The 19,374-nt window shown below is 41.2% G+C and overlaps 1 pseudogene; it reads right to left on the bottom strand.

Moving 5' to 3' along the window:
• Positions 1-2,255: 2,255 nt before the first annotated feature.
• On the bottom strand, positions 2,256-12,742 carry LOC138801751 (general transcription factor II-I repeat domain-containing protein 2B-like; annotated as a pseudogene).
• Between the last annotated feature and the right edge of the window lie 6,632 nt (positions 12,743-19,374).

Raw genomic sequence — 19,374 nt, 5'->3', positions numbered from 1 at the left:
CAAACAGTGATTTAAACACCTTTGGGGTCAAAATTCCCACAATACCTCTAAATAAATTCATGGGAGGAGTGTAGTTTCCAAATTGGGGGTCACTTGTGGTGGGGTCCACTCTGCTGGCACTACAGTGGGGGTGAGAATGCTAGTGTCATCAAAAAACTGCTCCAGCAAAATCTTCTGCACTGAAAATGCAAATGGTCGCTCCTTCCTTTCTGAGCTCTGCCATGTGGCCAAACAGCGGTTTATTCCCCTATATGGGGTACTATTGTACTAAGGAGAACACATGTTATACATTTTGGGTGTTTTTCCCCTATGTACCTTGTGAAAATATGACATTTTACACTTAAAAAAAAAAAAGTAAAACAAATCTTTCAATTTTTATGTCCTAATGAGAAATGCTTTCCTTTAACACCTGTAATATATAATGCTCACTATGCCTCTCGATGATCTTTATAGGGAGCAGTTTTTAATATGGGGGGGGTTTTCAATCCTACAAGCTGCTCCAATTCACTTCACAAATGAACTGGTCCCTAAAAAAAAATCATCGATTTTGGAAATTTTCATGAAAATATGAACATTTTTTTTAGAAGCAGAAATTTGTCAAGCATACTAGTGCAAATTTTTCATAACATTTTGCATTAAAAAAATACTAATATATTGACCAATTGAAAACACTAACATAAAGTATAATGTGTTATGAGAAAATGCCGTCTCAGAATCGCAAGCAAAAGTTAAAGCATTGCAGAGTTATAATAATGTATAGGAAGAGGTTAGATTATGAAAAATGAGCTTGGTCATTATGGGCAAAACAGACTGCAGAGGCAAGAGGGTTAATAATATCCATCTTATTTATAGAAACCTAAAGAGGGAGCTATGGGAGACTGAGTTACCAAACTGTGGCCTGGTGCTTAAGGGGTTAACAGCATCTCTTACATGTTATGATTTATTGGCATGGTTATTACCCTAGCCTATATCAAATCTGTGTATATATAATGTTCATAGAAAGTTTTTATTTGTTTATTTTCTTTTTTTTTTTAGTTTTCAGGGTAATTCAAAAGGCAGCATATAGGACATATTCTTGTTTTGCACATAGTTTCATTGGTCCAAAGCAGAAAAAACCTATCCCTTCATGCGCGGTGAACTACATACGTTGGCAATTTCCCGATCCTGATGTTAATTATATTGGCTTTAAATGGCCTGAAGATTATGCCGCCTATGACATGGCAGCCGATATCTAAAGTTGTAATAGGATCCAGATAACTCAGATTTGACTTTACTTATCTTTGCACTTTTTTTGCATTATTTATGTATTTTTATGTTTCCTGTTCATAGTTATTTATAGAGAAAAGTTTATCTTAATTGTTTTATTTTCTTTTTTTTTTTTTTTTACTATATATAGGTAATCAGAAAGTATCCCTTTCAAAACAAATAAATAATCTGAATTGAAAACTTGATGGTAATCTTTTTTTTTTTTTTAAATAAAGTTTGGGTTATCACTAGAGATGAGTGAACGGGGTTCGGGTTTGAGTCGATCCGAACCCGAACGATCGGCATTTGATTAGCGGTGGCTGCTGAAGTTGGATAAAGCCCTAAGGCTATGTGGAAATCATGGATATAGTCATTGGCTGTATCCATGTTTTCCAGACAACCTTAGAGCTTTATCCAAGTTCAGCAGCCCCAGCTAATCAAATGCTGATCGTTCGGGTTCGGATCGACCCGAACCCGATTCGCTCATCTCTAGTTATCATACAATAATAGAAAACTCAAAAAATTGCAATATAACATAAATAAGTAAAAAATAATAATTATTTGAAAACATTAAATTAACATGCTTGTAAAATTCTGTTACTAGAAGATAACACTGAAATTTTTTAGACTAAATTATCTAAATCAGAGAGAATTTTCACCTTGTAATATATTTTCTAAAATCAGCTCTTGTGCACCTCAATCATCTCCTGTATATTAGGTTTTTGTTTTGGAGCAATGTTTGATGGTACCAACAATCTTTTGGAAACCCAATCATGGGTACGATTTTTGAGGAATTCTTGCTGAGTGGGTGCATAGATTTCCTGTACAAACCATTCTTTTCTAGCCTTTGAATAAGAAATGTTGAAACACTCGGATCCCAGGACTCCGCTAGCTTTAGAAGCCTTCCGCACAACCTCTTGTACCCTCTTCACATTCTCATTATGATCAAGAGCTGCAAGTTGTGTACAGGCATGCATGCATTCCAAAATGTTGTCTTTTGGATCTGTATTTCAATATATTGCTGTGAAAGACAGCAGGTCTCCAGATTCATATGACACAGTTTTTGGATGTTGCCATTTTCCCACCTGTTCTGTGTCAATTGACAGTTCTGCATGTTGGCAAGCACTGTAGTCAGACTCGTCTTCTTTCCAGGTGTGCACATCCTGGACATGGTATAATAAGGAGTTTCACTCTTCCAATATTAGATTTGGATCCTGCCCTCAAGTATTGGAGGACCACCATAGGTGATTTCTTATTGGACCTATCCACTGTGCCAGTTCTGCACAGTTCTTTTTTTTTTTTACTTGCTGTCAGTAACCATTTGCCAACTGATTAAATTTGCCAACATACATTAAATTCATGAATAATTGCCGAATATTCGTCATGTTGCGAATGGAAACATGCAAAGTATACGTACATTTACTTCTTTCTCTAGCAGAAAATCTAGGGCATTTTTACAAGTTAGTTTCTTAAGAGTGAAAGAAGTTGCTCCATCCCCGAGTTGTTGAAAGTCAAAGTCAAATTAACATCCATCAGTGTGTAAATACAGTATTTTGCATTATGTCCTGGCGAGTCACATGATCCGTAGCCAGCAATACACACTGCTGTTTTTTTCCCAAAATTTCAAAATTTGTTTCCTGATTGCTCCTCCAAGCTATATCAATGGTAGGAAACAGAAATTCCTTTGATATCTGTAAAATATACTTTCAGATACACCAAGAAGGTTCATTAGATAAAAAAATAAAAACTTTTATTTTTGTAAAAGTATTTCCACTTAATAGAACTGCACTTGACAGCTCGGTGTTTCCTGTGGCTTTTCGATTTACTTTGGGTTGGCTTTCCCACACTATTTTAAAATGTTTTGATGTACACTCCACATAAACTGACAAGAAGGATACACTTTTTCTTCACAATTTGTTTAATTTTACCTGGACATGTTCCTCTATATTGACAAGGAATTTTCAATGATAAAGCATCTAAACAGCTCTAATAAACTAAGAAAACCGAAAAAAAATTGCACAATTATTTAGAAGTATAACAAAGTCCTTTATTTACATGTACAAAAATTTTTATAAAAACTAGGGAATTTCATGGGAAAAGACACAGATAACACCAGGCCAGAGGGGGAGAAAGATCTCAGTGTGGTAAATCAATATAAAATTAGAAATGATAAGTGCTGCAATATTATGTATACCAATTGCAACACTACCATCTAGTGGTCACTGAAATTATAGCAATGACAAGTGTTTAACCTGCAATGCAGTGACAGCATGGATGTAGTGTAATATGATATAATATAATGGAGGAGAGACTGTTTGTAACCCCTCAGCGGCCAGCCAAGTATTGAATAGAGCACCACAAGTAAGGCCCTACAGATTCCAATTCCTATGCAACCACACAAACCAACACTGAGATCTTACCCCCGTCCAGCCCACCAGCCCGATGCACGTTTTGCTCACTTCATCAGGAGCGAAACCACTTGCATCTGTAGCTTGCCTCAATATAATTGGTGATATTTCTGGACACGGCATAAGCGTTAGATTTTCATGTTGAGATAAAAACTCGGAGCTAACTTTTCGTACATTTGGGCAGCCAGCAATTTCTGATTGCGTTGGGTGAGACTTCTGAGACCATAGGTAGGATTTCACCACTTTTTGGGGGGGTTGAAGTAAAATGTGTGGATGGAGTTGAAACTGTCAGAATGCTTTCAGTGAAAACCAGTGATTTTTAAGATCGTGAAATAATTTTTTTTCTTTCCTTCAAAGTATTGCATTCCACTTTTACTGAGAATGTGGCTTGAACCTTCGTACTCTCAGTTCCATAGGTCCAATCAAATAAGGGGGCTTTTTCTGCTTTCTTTTTTGATATGTTAGAAGTCGCAGTAGATGAGGTTGTGCATTCTCCAGTAAAGACTTGGCTACATGTTGGACATTTTTCACCAACTTGGAGTGTAGCAGAACTTTGACCCATGTCCTCGACTCTTTTTCGTTTCAATGGGGGCGATTCTAAACATTCTAAAAGATCTTCTATTGCGAGAGCTCTTTGAAAAATAGTTGGAACCGCAGTGCGGGTGAGTCTCCTCTTCCCTGTTATTGGATTATGCAAGTAGCATGTGGGTTCAAAGTGCACAGAGCATAAATGATGTTTTTGAATCTTTGAACAGAAAACTTGCTCAACCATGTGATCAATATGTTGCATGTTAGGATCAATGACTAATAGCCATTTCTTTATTCGGTCTTTAGGGAACACGTGCAGTTTGACATCAGCTTCTCTGTCTACTAGAGGGTTTACATCCTTCTACAATGCAAAATGGCATGTTGAATCTAATAATAAAAAAAAAAGTTGAAAACATTATGGCAAACTTTCTTAGAGAAATATGGTTTTTTAATAAAATATATTTTACAATTTCTTTTTATCAATAATTTATAACTAATTAGTCACCCTATGTTAATCAGTACAGGTGCCTGCTTATACTACACAGGGCTTACACTGCTTCTTAGAGGGTATGTTGAAACACAGATGCCTGCTTATACTACATAGGGCTTACACTGCTTCTTAGAGGGTATGTTGAAACACAGATGCCTGCTTATACTACATAGGGCTTACACTGCTTCTTAGAGGGTATGTTGAAACACAGATGCCTGCTCATACTACACAGGGCTTACACTGCCTCTAAGAGTATGTGCACACTACAGAATCACATGGATAACTTGCCGCGGATTCCGCCGCTCATCTCTGCACACTCCCATTTCACTCTCTTGCCTGTACCACAGACTGCATTCTATGGTCAGGCGGATTCCGCCATCTGCCCAAAGTATGGATGTATATTATTTGGGCAGACAGTGGAATCCTCCTGAACATAGAATGGAGCCTATGGGACCGGCGGAACTTCAAGTCAGAGAAGTCAGAGTGTTTGTTGGGTGGCCAACAGAATCCACAGTGTGATCTCTGTAGTGTGCAAATACCGTTAGAGGGTATGTTGAAACCCTGATACCTGCTTATACTACACAGGCCTTACACTGCGTCTTAAGAGGGTCTGTTGAAACCCAGATGCCTGCTTATACTACACAGGCTTATGTGGTGAGCCCAGACCTTAAGGGTTTATCACGTGATGCCAGTGCCCGGTGGGCACACAGGTGTAATGGCATGCCTGCTTTTAAGGAGTAAGGCCGGTTGTACCCTTTTCCCCTGTGGTCGGTGTCCTGTTGGGTTGCTACCGGATCCCTTTAGAATAATGTAGTCACAGGTAGCCAGAGTAGTGTAATAACCAGTCAGCCAATCGCAATGCACCACACTTCGGCTGGGTTTACTGTAGGAAGGAGTACCGACCACAGGTATAACGATTCACAACCGGCTGCAAGGCCTCCCGGCCGGCCTGCTGTGCCAGGAGTTTTTTGTTACAATGTGGGGCGACACTCCCTCCCCATAGCACCAAACTAAATATCACAACAGAGCAGAGCAAGAAATATATATATCAAAGTACAAAAACTGGAAATTTAACTAACAATTTAAAATTTCTGGAATACGGAACCGACTCATTTTGTGTTTTTTAACATCTGCTTTATTCGGCCATTCTAAATAACACATGTTAGGGGAAAGAGAAGGAGCGCGTGAAGACCAATTTGAAGTAATGTCTCCCTTTGCAATTTTTAACGGACACAACGGACACATCCTCCAAATATTGGACATTCACTTTTTCATAAACATTTTTAACAATCCAATGAACGTTTTGTTCCTACGGCAAGCCGCAAGCTTGGTACGACCTTCCATAGCATCAATGCCAAAATGAATTCTTTTTGTGCAATATTTTAGGGCAAGGCTAAGTAAGTTCTCCAAGGCACCAATGTGGCAATTATGGAAAGGTGGGCAAGGTCTGCTAACAATTTTGGACTAGTGATTATTTTTTCAAGAGTAAGATAAGGCGCAGTCTCCTTATCTAACCAAAGAATTGGGTCGTCATCAGTGGATGGCAGCGGTCTATGACTACATTTTTTGTCAATTTCTCCATCAAATTCATGAGCATTGGTAATATGATGGAGTACCGACAGCCATCTCTCTTTCAAATACTGGACGTTATCATCTCAAGTCTGGATGCACTACCTAAAATGTAATTTTATCAATCCAAGGAGTAAGCTCCTTGCTAAATTTTTGGCGGCTAGCTTGTGTGAGTTTTTTTTCGAAGGGATTTAGCCAAATGCCAAACTGTTGGCAAATTTGGGGGTAATATAAATGCATATGTAACTAAAAAAAAAATTTCTGAATGGCAACATGCCTATCAGAAGCAAAAATGCAGACATTAAGACCTTCTGATAGGATTTGGTATATAACATTTCCAAATGCAAATTTTTCCATGGCGACTGATAAGCAACATTGAGTTTTTTGTACCACCTCTAAATCAAGAATTTTCTGTTTCACTGTCCATCATTGAGTAGATACAGTACTTTGTATTGTGGCCTGGGCTATCGCTTTGCCCATCGCCAGCAACACAAAGTGCAGTCTTCTTCATCTTGTCTCGTAAACTTCTCTTTTCAGCCTCCCATGAATAGCTGGAAAGAGAAATTTACTTTGATAATGGTAAGAAGAACTTTCAGAAATACCTACAAGCTCAAATAATTCATTAACTTTTTGAAAGTTCAAACCACTAAATAGGATAGAGGCTGCCAAGAGTATATAACCAGAACTGTAATTGACAATTTTTGGCTGTGTATGGCAAATCACAAAGGTATGACCTTGGTAGCACCTACCAGTAGCACCTACCCGGTGACTGGGTGACAGGCTCCCGACCCCCGTTAGAGCCCCCTATACTCACCTAATCCCACCGGGTCACGGAGATATCGGTGCCCGAAGCCCGGCGCACGCGCTCCTCAGATGAGTCCAACGCTCATAGAGAATGACAGGAGAGTCCAGCGCTCCGCCATTCTCTATGAGCATTGGACTCATTTCTCAGCGCGCGCCGGGCTGCAGCGGCTGAGATCTCTGTGACCCCACCGGATCCAGAAGCGGGACCCGGCGGGATTAGGTGAGTATAGGGGGCTCTAACGGGGGGTCGGGAGCCTTTAAGTTCCCTTTAAGGAATCAAATCCTACCGAGTTGGAATCATTAAAACTGTCTGCAGTTGGCAAATACTCCTCATCACTCCTGTCAAGATCTTCGTGTGGGCCACTTAGATCCATCAGACTTTCAATGGCTTCACAACACTGATCGATGGGCGACAGTAGACGAATGCCATCTAGGTCGTCATCTAAGTTTTCCACACTTTCTGGCTGGGCGTAATTGGGCCTTTTTTCAGAGGGGAAGAAAAGTCATCAGTCAAGGCTTTCGGAGTGCTATTTTTTGGGGGTAAAAAGGCCAAATTAGTTGATATAGGTGATAAATGGTGAGCCATCGGGTCAACAGACACATCGTGTATATATTGTATAATACAGTTACTCATTGTAAAATCTGTCTGAGTAGACACAGTACATTTACCAGAGTCTTCAACTAGCGAGCTAGAACAACCTGCCACTGAACCTTCATCACTGGTAAGGGTACTGGACTGGACAGCTTCACATGGCAGCTTCCTTTTCTTTTTATCCTTCTTCAAGTTTTCCTCTATCAGCCTCTCGCCAGGAATTAATGTCGGAAAAATTGAAGGGGTGGCCATCTGGGTCCAGCATAATGCCCCTTTTGGTCCGAATGTAAGAATTGCTGTGAAATGGAGGGAACATAAACAAAATTTGTTACATTTATTCTCTTGCTAACACATCCAAATTTTCAAATTGCTGGCCTGTACTCTGTAAACACATTTTTATCCTATCAAGATTTTTTGGGAATGAATGCAAAAGTGTGTCTGGACTCTGGCCTTTTCTTCCCATCTTTCTGAGACAGTTTAAAATGATACAGGTTGGCATAGTTGTTAGTGTAGCTGTTGGGAGAAAAAGTAAAAAGGAAAGATTATTAGTTTGACATACTTTAATTTCAAATATCACTCCAATTTTTTGCTAAATTTAACCACATACCAAGAATTTATATTAAACACCATGCTTTAAAATCAATCTGATTATTGTATTAAATTATACCACTGGAGAATTAATCCAAACCGCATCCATGTTGTAAAGCTTAGAAATAAAACAAAAAGGGGGGGGGGGAATAGACATACACATACTGCAAGTAGGTTGAATAACAATTTGTTTGAAAAAGTAAATTGTAACAAAGATATAGGGTGCTATCCTCAAGACCAGCGTACACGTAGAACATTGTAAAATAAAGCCCTACCCCCAGTGAAATACACCAAGAGGCACACGCATTTCATTAAATGTCTATGTACCTTAAGGCCCTATTCCACAGAACGATTATCGTTCATAAACTCGCTCCAACGAGCGAACGATAATCGCTTTGTGGAATTGGTGTAAACGAGCGAACGACAAAGGCGAAATCGTTATATTGTCATTTAAAATTGTTTTTTTCAGCATGTCGAAAAAAATCGTTGGTCTTTGAAAGATAATTCGCTAATCGGTTCGTAAAATTAGAAATCTTTCAGTCGTTCGTAAAAAGGTTTAAAAAAAGTAGGTGTGTTGTATGGTCATGATCACCCCGGCGAACGTTTTAAACGACCATGTAAAGTATATATGTGTTATCGTTCGCTAAAAAAAATTGTTTAGTGATCGTTAACGAGCGGTCGTTGGAGCGAGTTTATGAACGATAATCGCTGCGTGAAATAGGGCCTTTAGGCTTTACCTCTACAAAGAAGAAAGCTTGGAGCACAGGGTAGACAAGGCTTTAACAAAGGACAGAAAGGCGCACATGAATAAATTTAAAACTAATTACTTTTTAATTAACTAAATCTAAATTTTAAAAGGTTAACATACTTACCAACTGTAAAATTGAGAAGTGTTCAAGCTTAAAAAAAGTTTCAATACCTATAAAAATATATATATATATATATATATATATATATATATATACACAAATACAATTTTAACATATACGTCCCGTCGCTGCACTGTTATCTAACGTTTAATGGATGACAGTTGTCACAGAACCTGTGCCTATTTTATCTGCGGCAGGTCACGGCTGTCACGGGTAGCAGGGCACCCAATAAACACCTATTAAAAAAAAAAATTATATTTTCCATAAAATTTATTTAAAAAATTATACACTCACCGGCCACTTTATTAGGTACACCATGCTAGTAACGGGTTGGACCCCCTTTTGCCTTCAGAACTGCCTCAATTCTTCGTGGCATAGATTCAACAAGGTGCTGGAAGCTTCCTCAGAGATTTTGGTTGCTGCAGATTTGTCGGCTGCACATCCATGATGCCAATCTCCCGTTCCACCACATCCCAAAGATGCTCTATTGGATTGAGATCTGGTGACTGTGGAGGCCATTGGAGTACAGTGAACTCATTGTCATGTTCAAGAAACCAGTCTGAGATGATTCTAGCTTTATGACATGGCGCATTATCCTGCTGAAAGTAGCCATCAGATGTTGGGTCCATTGTGGTCATAAAGGGATGGACATGGTCAGCAACAATACTCAGGTAGGCTGTGGCGTTGCAACGATGCTCAATTGGTACCAAGGGGCCCAAAGAGTGCCAAGAAAATATTCCCCACACCATGACACCACCACCACCAGCCTGAACCGTTGATACAAGGCAGGATGGATCCATGCTTTCATGTTGTTGACGCCAAATTCTGACCCTACCATCCGAATGTCGCAGCAGAAATCGAGACTCATCAGACCAGGCAACGTTTTTCCAATCTTCTACTGTCCAGTTTCGATGAGCTTGTGCAAATTTTAGCCTCAGTTTCCTGTTCTTAGCTGAAAGGAGTGGCACCCGGTGTGGTCTTCTGCTGCTGTAGCCCATCTGCCTCAAAGTTGGAGGTACTGTGCGTTCAGAGATGCTCTTCTGCCTACCTTGGTTGTAACGGTTGGCTATTTGAGTCACTGTTGCCTTTCTATCAGCTCGAACCAGTCTGCCCATTCTCCTCTGACCTCTGGCATCAACAAGGCATTTCCACCCACAGAACTGCCGCTCACTGGATGTTTTTTCTTTTTCGGACCATTCTCTGTAAACCCTAGAGATGGTTGTGCGTGAAAATCCCAGTACATCAGCAGTTTCTGAAATACTCAGACCAGCCCTTCTGGCACCAACAACCATGCCACGTTCAAAGGCCCTCAAATCACCTTTCTTCCCCATAATGATGCTCGGTTTGAACTGCAGGAGATTGTCTTGACCATGTCTACATGCCTAAATGCACTGAGTTGCCACCATGTGATTGGCTGATTAGAAATTAAGTGGTAACGTGCAGTTGGACAGGTGTACCTAATAAAGTGGCCGGTGCGTGTATATATATATATTACCTCAACACAGATTTGCAGCTAATATGTGTTCAGATGATATCAAAACCCAATAAAAAAAACTATCGCTGTGAGATAAATGCTTACCTTTAAGAAGAAAAGTCTCGAGTACAGAAAGGTCTCCTTCGTATAACAGATCTTCAACCTAAGATTTAAAAAATATATAATTGTAAAGCATAGATTAAATGAATTTAAAATAATCCATTTAGGGTGCCTTCACACGTAAAGGATCAGCAGCAGATTCAGTGCCATTCTACAGTATGATAGCAGATCCCGCTGTGAGTATGTGAGTTATCCCCACGCCGCTGAGAGCATACATCAATGGCTCAGCGACGCGGCTGCAATTCAGGTTCCCGGCTCATTCAATCAGTGCACGGCAGCACTGATTGGCTGAGCGGGACCAGAGCCAGGAGCCTCACATGCAGCCGGGTCGGCGAGCAGGTAATGTATGCTCTCGGCGGCGGGCGGCGTGGCGTTAACTCACATAGTCACAGCAAGGGATGAGCAAGCTGGCCGAGGTTCGGGTTCATATGAACCTGAACTATCGGATTCTGATTCCTGCTGTCTGCAAGCTCCGTGGAGAGGGTGGATACAGCCTGAGAACCGCCTTGAGGCTTGGGCTGTTTCGGTACGGAGCTGGGGCTTTGTTTCAGGAATGTAACTTTTAAACTCTAGCAGCCACAGCATAAAACTTTGCCTTCACTTTGTTACAACACTGGAGTTTAATAAGCTCCATTTGAAGGTTAGTTGGTGCACTTTCCACATGAACTGTAAAAGGATTACTGAGCAGTTCAAACCTCGATTTCTGAGCGTCAAAGTCTGCAAATCAACCGACGTTGAAACTCGTCACGAAATAAACTAAGTTTTTCTGCAAACTCTGCTCATGGGAACACGGTGGTGGAGTATGTGTTTTTTATGATCTGACAGCTGGCAATATGGCCCAGGTTTTCTTCCATCATCTGAGTCTTCCACAGGCTCAGTTTTGTTTTAAAAGCTCTAACTAAAGCATACATGTCTGTGATAACACAGCCCCATCCCTGAAGCTGCTGGTTCAGCATATCAAGTTGGCTTGTAATATCACAGAGAAATGCAGGCTCAGCCAGGAGCTCTGCATCCCGCAGCTCTGCTGTGTCTCTGCCTTTACTTTCTAGGAACTAAGTTTCCTCACGCAGCTCTGCTAAGTACTTTTCCTCTACTTCACTTGTGTGTGATAAGGCACGTCTACATGTTCAGTACCACACTCCTCCTCCTGAATTGGCGATGATTTAAACCTTGTTTTGCTCTTATAAAGTTAACTACCAGTGTTACGGTGCTCATAACATGTTCGATCCTAAGGGCTTTGCCACACAACGATTCCTGATCTATAATGCAGTGGTAAACATTTAGTTCCCCTGCACAGTTTTCCTCCCGCATCTTCTCCCGAATCCTTACCACCAATCCATTCTTTTGACGGCACATCGCAGGGGCACCATCTTTTGTTAGCCCCAAAAGTTTATTCCAAGGTAGCCTCTTCAAAAATATCTTTTGCTGTGGTTGTGCCATGCATTGATTGTAACTCCAAAAGTTCCTGTGTAACGCACAGATTTGAGTCCACTCCACGAATAAAGATTGACAACTGGGCAGTATCAGTTATGCCACAGCTTTCATGCACAGTTAGTGAGAATGCAATTAAATTTTTTCCCTTTTCCATCAGCTGCTCATATAGATTTTGGGCAAGTTCACATGGACGATCATCTACTGTGTTTCTGCTAAGACTCACATTTAAAAATGACTGCCTTTTATCTGGGCACACAATGTCACGCACTTTCATCATGCACTTTTTGACAAACTCTCCCTCATTAAAGGGCCGTGCTGACTTTGCTGCCACAATAGCTTTTACAGCAGCCTCATTTTGTGCTAAGGCTTTGGTGAACATAGTTTGTCATGAAACCAAACTTTTTATTTAATCTCCTCTACTTTCCAGCACTTTTGGACTGTGCCCAGGTCCTTAAACCTATCCTGGTGTTTTGTTACATAGTGTCTTCTTATGTTATATTCTTTAACTATAACTCCATTGGCTCCACACACAAGACAAACTGGTCTGTCCTTTATATTTGTGAACATATACTCTGCTTCCAACTTTTCTAGAAAGATTCTGTTTTCCTTTCTTTTGGGCATTTTTGGATAGGTGTGACTTTAATTAGTAGCACAAGGGTTGCTGAGAGGGCATGTTTGGGTCCTGACTGATGTGAATGAATGCACAGGCAGTAACTAGCCACTGTGAATGGGAATAGTGTGTGTGTGGGGGGGGGTTGCCGTCGGCGAGTGTGTGTGGTGGTCAGATCCTATGTTACATCGGACGATCTGTGAGGCGGAGACAGCACGCAGAACTTGAGGGATACTGTCGGATGAGGGGGAGACCGTCCAAAGCAGCGCAGACAGTCCTCCTAAGGCCCCACACAATATAATTACCTGTCCTGCACTCCTGACAGTTATGGCCTCAAGCCTAGAATGGTGAGTTGCACAGTACAATTATGCGACTTACTGGGAGGCGGGTTAGGTTCAGGACATATCCAATGGCAGCACAGGAGGAGGGCAAAAGCAGGGCAACATGTGATGTTTGGTGGCGGGCTAGGCAGCCGGCCAATAGATCTTTGCTTACACATTCTGAACGGGCCAATAATAAACTTCAGCGGGCCAGCTGTATTTTAATCACAGATTTCTTAGGCGGGACAAAAAAAATGGCTCTGCAAGCCAAAGTTTGACATGTCTGGCCTAAATGAATGCATTGAACATACATAATAGGATATACTATCATTCCCCTACATACCTCTAGAGGGCAACATGATACCTCTTTCTCATGTGGATATATAACAATTTTCTTTATGCTGATCTACATATATACATTCATATCTTTATGTTTTCTCTTTATAATAATTTACCATCCTCACTTAATATGTCTCTATTAGGCTTCGTTCCCACTGAGGAAAACTAGCGAAATGCCGTTAGCCTCCCTCTCATAATGGGAGTCTATGGGAGGCGCTCGCTCCTGCTCTGTCCGCGGTGACATGCCATGTCCGTGCCATTGCTAAGACCCAGTTTCCATTCCCTGTTTGGTCGGCATACCGTGCCGGAGCGTCCGGTCATTTGTCAGATGGTAAAGGGTGACTCCACGCTGGAGGTGGTTGGCCGAGATACAGCCGGACTTTGGATTGTTACTTCGTGATGCCAGTGCTGGTTGGGCACACAGGTGTGATGGAATGCCTGCTTTTAGTTTACAAGGCCAGTTGTACCTTTATCCCCTGTGGTCAGTGTCCTGCCGGGTTGCTACGGGGTCCCTTGGGTTAGAGTGATCATGGATGGCCAGAGTGGTTTAGTGACCCTCCCGGACTATCGGAACTGCCACCCACAAAAAGGGGAAGTGTCCCAAGGTTAGGTGATGTGCTGTGTCGGTGGAAAGCGAAAGATCACAGAGTCTCTTTAACTTAAATAAGCTTGTTTTACTAAGAGGATATGTGTTTGAGGCAAGGTTACACGATTATGAGGTTTCTCTTGATAACGCACTTGGTAATACACCTGAAAATAGTTCCAGACAAATACTTGACAATACAGCAACCGAATCTGTAGTAGGATGCGGTGTAGGATACAGTCGTGCCGACTGAGTAGTGTACTGAGTCATACAAAGAAGCAGAGTGGCAGAGAGGAGGATGCCGTGAGAGTCTCCACCCAGGTAGTACTGTGCTCTGCCGGGATGTTGGAGGATGAGGTTAAATACTAAGAAGAAGAAGAACACGTGTTCCCATGTATTGACCTTGAATAGTCTTAACACCACCTTATGCCCACTAGACACAGGCACCAGACCTGACACCCGCGCTGCAAGATAGAGTTCCTAGGCTAATCGCAACTTTGCTCTATCAGGATCAGTTCCTAGCTTACTACTGTCTGTGGATACTGTCCTGCTCTTTGACACTCCTTGTCCTCTGTGTGGGTTGAGGTTTCCAACCCATATACAGAAATCATATACAGTACAGTAGTAGTACAGTCAGTGCACCACCATCTCCCATCCTGTAGAGTACTGTATAAGACTGCTGGAGTGCATATACAGTACAGTAGTAGTACAGTCAGTGCACCACCATCTCCCATCCTGTACTGTATAAGATTGCTGGAGTACATATACAGTATATAGAAAAAAAGGGATGTCAGCTCACCGATTCCAACTTCTCTGGTGCCCGGACTCACATATGGCTCGATTATATGTGATATGGCACCTCAAGGTGAACAAGAGTGCGCATGCGCTCGAAACGCGTCTAATCTGTGGGGTCACTGCATGTTGGTGTACTGCTGTGCATTGCAACGAAACTGAATAAAAACTAAAACTTCTTTGCCAAGTTCTGGACTGTGGAACATTTTTTCTCCAGTAGTACATATACAGTACAGTAGTAGTACAGGCAGTGCACCTCCATCTCCCATCCTGTACAGTACTGTATACGACTGCTGGAGTGCATACACAGTACAGTAGTAGTAGTACAGTCAGTGCACCACCATCTCCCACCCTGTACTGTATAAGACCGCTGGGGTGCATATACAGTACAGTAGTAGTACAGGCAGTGCACCTCCATCTCCCATCCTGTACTGTATAAGATTGCTGGAGTGCATATACAGTACAGTAGTAGTACAGTCAGTGCACCGCCATCTCCCATCCTGTACAGTACTGTATAAGACTGCTGGAGTGCATATACAGTACAGTAGTAGTACAGGCAGTGCACCACCATCTCCCATACTGTACTGTATAAGACTGCTGGAGTGCATATACAGTACAGTAGTAGTATAGTCAGTGCACCACCATCTCCCATCCTGTACAGTACTGTATAAGATTGCTGGAGTGCATATACAGTACAGTAGTAGTACAGTCAGTGCACCACCATCTCCCATCCTGTACTTTGTAAGACTGCTGGAGTGCATATACAGTACAGTAGTAGTACAGTCAGTGCACCACCATCTCCCTTCCTGTACTGTATAAGACTGCTGGAGTGCATATACAGTACAGTAGTAGTACAGGAAGTGCACCACCATCTCCCATCCTGTACAGTACTGTATAAGACTGCTGGAGTGCATATACAGTATAGTAGTAGTACAGTCAGTGCACCACCATCTCCCATCCTGTACTTTGTAAGACTGCTGGAGTGCATATACAGTACAGTAGTAGTACAGTCAGTGCACCACCATCTCCCTTCCTGTACTGTATAAGACTGCTGGAGTGCATATACAGTATAGTAGTAGTACAGTCAGTGCACCATCATCTCCCATCCTGTACTGTATAAGACTGCTGGAGTGCATATACAGTACAGTAGTAGTACAGTCAGTGCACCACCATCTCCCATCCTGTACAGTACTGTATAAGACTGCTGGAGTGCATATACAGTACAGTAGTAGTACAGTCAGTGCACCACCATCTCCCATACATTACAGTGCTGGGATGGGGGGGAGGAGACTATACAGTAAAGGAGGAGTGAGGAGTTAGTGACGGCGGTACTATAATTGCTGGTTTTGTTGAATGTTTCTTGTATATAATGTCCTGTACAGTATAGTGCTGCTCTGCACTGTACTGCAGGGATTATATTCGGCACCTTTCCCATGTAATATATAGATACTGTAGGTAATTATTGCTGGGTGCTGGAACCAATTAAACACGTTTATATTATTTCCTATGGGAAGACACTGCTCGGTTCTCACACTGCCTTCCTGAACCAATTAATTTCGAGAACTGAGGTACCACTGTATATATAATGTGGAATAGAGCATGGTGTGAATTGGGTGAAAAATAATTTTAGTGGTAAAATCCCTTTAAGTAAACGGAACTCAGAGATCACAAAGGTGATACTTAAATATAATTGGAAGTCAGAAAATACTAATCCTCCTCTAGAAGGAGACACAAGACCAACAATCACTTCTTCAGTTCCATGTAGCTGCTGGATCCTGGATAATGTAACCCAATTTACAGTCTTTCTGGAATCTTCTCTCTTTGTTTGATTCCAGCTGGTTTATCCCTATCTGATACACATTCAAGTCCAGTCATTGTGACCAGCAGGTAATATCCAGAGTTTCCGCCATGTGCGTCACAGACAACAGCTAGATGGGCGCGGAGTGACTCCATAAGATCCTGGACGGTGTCACAGGTCTCTGGAGCCGTACTGACTGGAGGGTCTATAGAACCAACAAGGTCCCCACAGATGATATATTGTGTTAAAATCTCTCGAATTAGGGGGCCAGGATAGTACTGGAAAGTCTTGGTCTTGCTCTTGCTCTTTCAACCAATGCTGGAAATTTCTCACTGTGTGACACGTTGCATTGTTTTGCTGAAAGATCCCATCCATCCCAAGGACTTGATGCTGGTGACAGGTTACAGTTCCCAACAGTAGGGTGACAGACATTAGAAAAAAATTAATCCGCATGATAGGGCATGCTCCCCTGTCGTTGGCTATGTTCAACTACCAGCAATCCCAATGTGGTTGGTGTGTAGGCTTCTGCCAGGTTACTCCACACCTACAACGTGTCCCCTCTATGTCATCCCTTGTGTCGTCTCTATATTCTTTTTATTCTGTAAAAGGGCAGCAAACGGAACAAGAATTCATGTAAAGTAAAGCATGGGGGGGGGTCACAGTAGCCTGAGACTAATGGGGCACAAGGTGGAGTTTAGACTACTTCAGACTCCTATGGACAGAGTCCCTGATCATGTAGCAGAGCTGAAGAGCAGGAAATACGTAGCAGGTGAACGTAACCCAGAGGTAGTGTATTACATGTAGTCACTTTGTATATAGTCAGTGTTCCTTGGGTTTAGCTTCTTTATCCAGACCAGGAAGCTTTAGATTGGTACCAAAGTGATTTGTCTTCATCATCAGCAGGTCCGTCATACGATCCAGGCTGCGTATACAAAGGGAATGGAAAGAATAAAAACATAATGATAACTATGATCATAGATTTGGCATATGTAAAGCAAGGACAGAAAATAAAAGGTCAGCTCAAAAGATGCGATCAACGACATACAAGTGAATTGCTGTTTGCCGTTATATGGTTATATTTGTACGTTAAATAAGTAAAATATTTTTGCGCATACATTCATTTAGCAATTTTGCTTCTTTGTGATAGGTTGCTCCTTCCCTCCAATTGTTGACATCTCGTTGTCTAGGTTACTGACCACCACTATGCTCTAAAAGCACTGGTCTGGGTGGTATTTGGTCGGTAACCTAGACAATGAGCTGTCAACAATGGGAGGAAAAGAGCAGCGTATCAGGAGAAGGATACAAGTATGTCAAATAAATGTATTTACAAAAATATTTACCTTGATGAGTCCTACAAGTATTTGTTTTAAGTATTAAGTTTATTAGTTGAGATGGGAATACGCCTTTAAGGAATGCGGACATATTCTTAGGGGGATTTCAGAAGTACAGCCAATAACTCACCACTCCAGAAGCAGAAAACAGATGATTAGAATATCCACATCATTGATTGTGTTTTTCCTTAACCTAAAATGTTACATTCATATAATGAAAATCAAATAAATAATGAATCTTAAATAAGCACTGTCATTTCAACAGACTGCGTAGATAAAGAATGCATGCGAATATAAGAAACACTGCATTATATCTTATCAGACAGTAATGCTTCCTTCTGTTAACAAGCACCTCCTCTCTTCCCCTTCCTGCCAAAGTCATCCACTCTTAAAATCAACCTAGCAAGGACTTCTGTTTACTGGTTACGACTTGAAGCAGCTCAGGAATCAGATTACAAGCCATGCAAGTCTATGGAGATGGGAGGGGGAGTGCCTGGGAACACACAGGCTACAGAGAGAGATCAAGAAAGCTAGTATAATTACAATAATACTCGGCCTCTGTACATAAATATCTGCATCACCCTGTGTAATAGGGCAGTGATCATCAGACTGACAAGCAAATGCTGACTGGTTGATTTGATCAATTTCATAATGTATTTGAGAATGGATAAGTGGCTGATAATGGAAGCAGAGGGTTGCACAAACAATCCTGCAAACGTTCATGTGGCCCGCCCCACATTGTAATTGATTCTTGTATTAGACTCTTTAAGGCTCGGTTCACACGTTGTAAGAGTGCGGCTGTATTTGCGGCTGTAATTGTGCGGTGGTATTTTTGGTGGTTCGTGTGTATGCTTGGAAGTATAGGATATGTGGCTGCACAGTGCACACTATGTATGAATCTACGGCCCTATCGTAAACGGACCCGTAAAAAATGAACAAGACCATTGTTTGCGGCTGAATATGCGGCCGTGGATTGACAGGCGGTCCGTACGGAGTACTTCAAAAATAGCCGGCAATGATGCCGAATGCCGATGCCTCTAATAGTTAATATATTAAATTAATCAAAGACATTTTCTTTGTAATCAAGACACTTTCGTTGATCAATAATTTATTTCTAACGAATCCATCATTTTGCAATTAAATATACTGTTAAAAAATATATATATATAAATAAATGTATATTTATCTATATATTTATTTTTTGACAGTATATTGAATTGCACAATGATGGATTCGTTAGAAATAAATTATTGACCAACGAAACTGAATTTATTTCAACGAAAATGTGTTTTCTTAATTAAATATTAATTAGTACAGGAAGCTCCATAAGCCGTTAATTCATATTGCCGGCAATAGAGCATTCTGTACTAATCATCACTTTACTTTAATGAAAACATCAAATGTTTCTTCTAATTATGTTATCACAATAGCATTATTAGAAGAAACATTTAGAATTATATGTGCGCTCAGCTGATTGGCT

This window comes from Dendropsophus ebraccatus, chromosome 9 (assembly GCF_027789765.1).
Source record: "Dendropsophus ebraccatus isolate aDenEbr1 chromosome 9, aDenEbr1.pat, whole genome shotgun sequence".
NCBI classification, from domain to species: Eukaryota; Metazoa; Chordata; class Amphibia; order Anura; family Hylidae; genus Dendropsophus; species Dendropsophus ebraccatus.
Note: the sequence above shows the minus strand (reverse complement) of the source record. Positions and strands in the feature narration are given on the sequence as shown.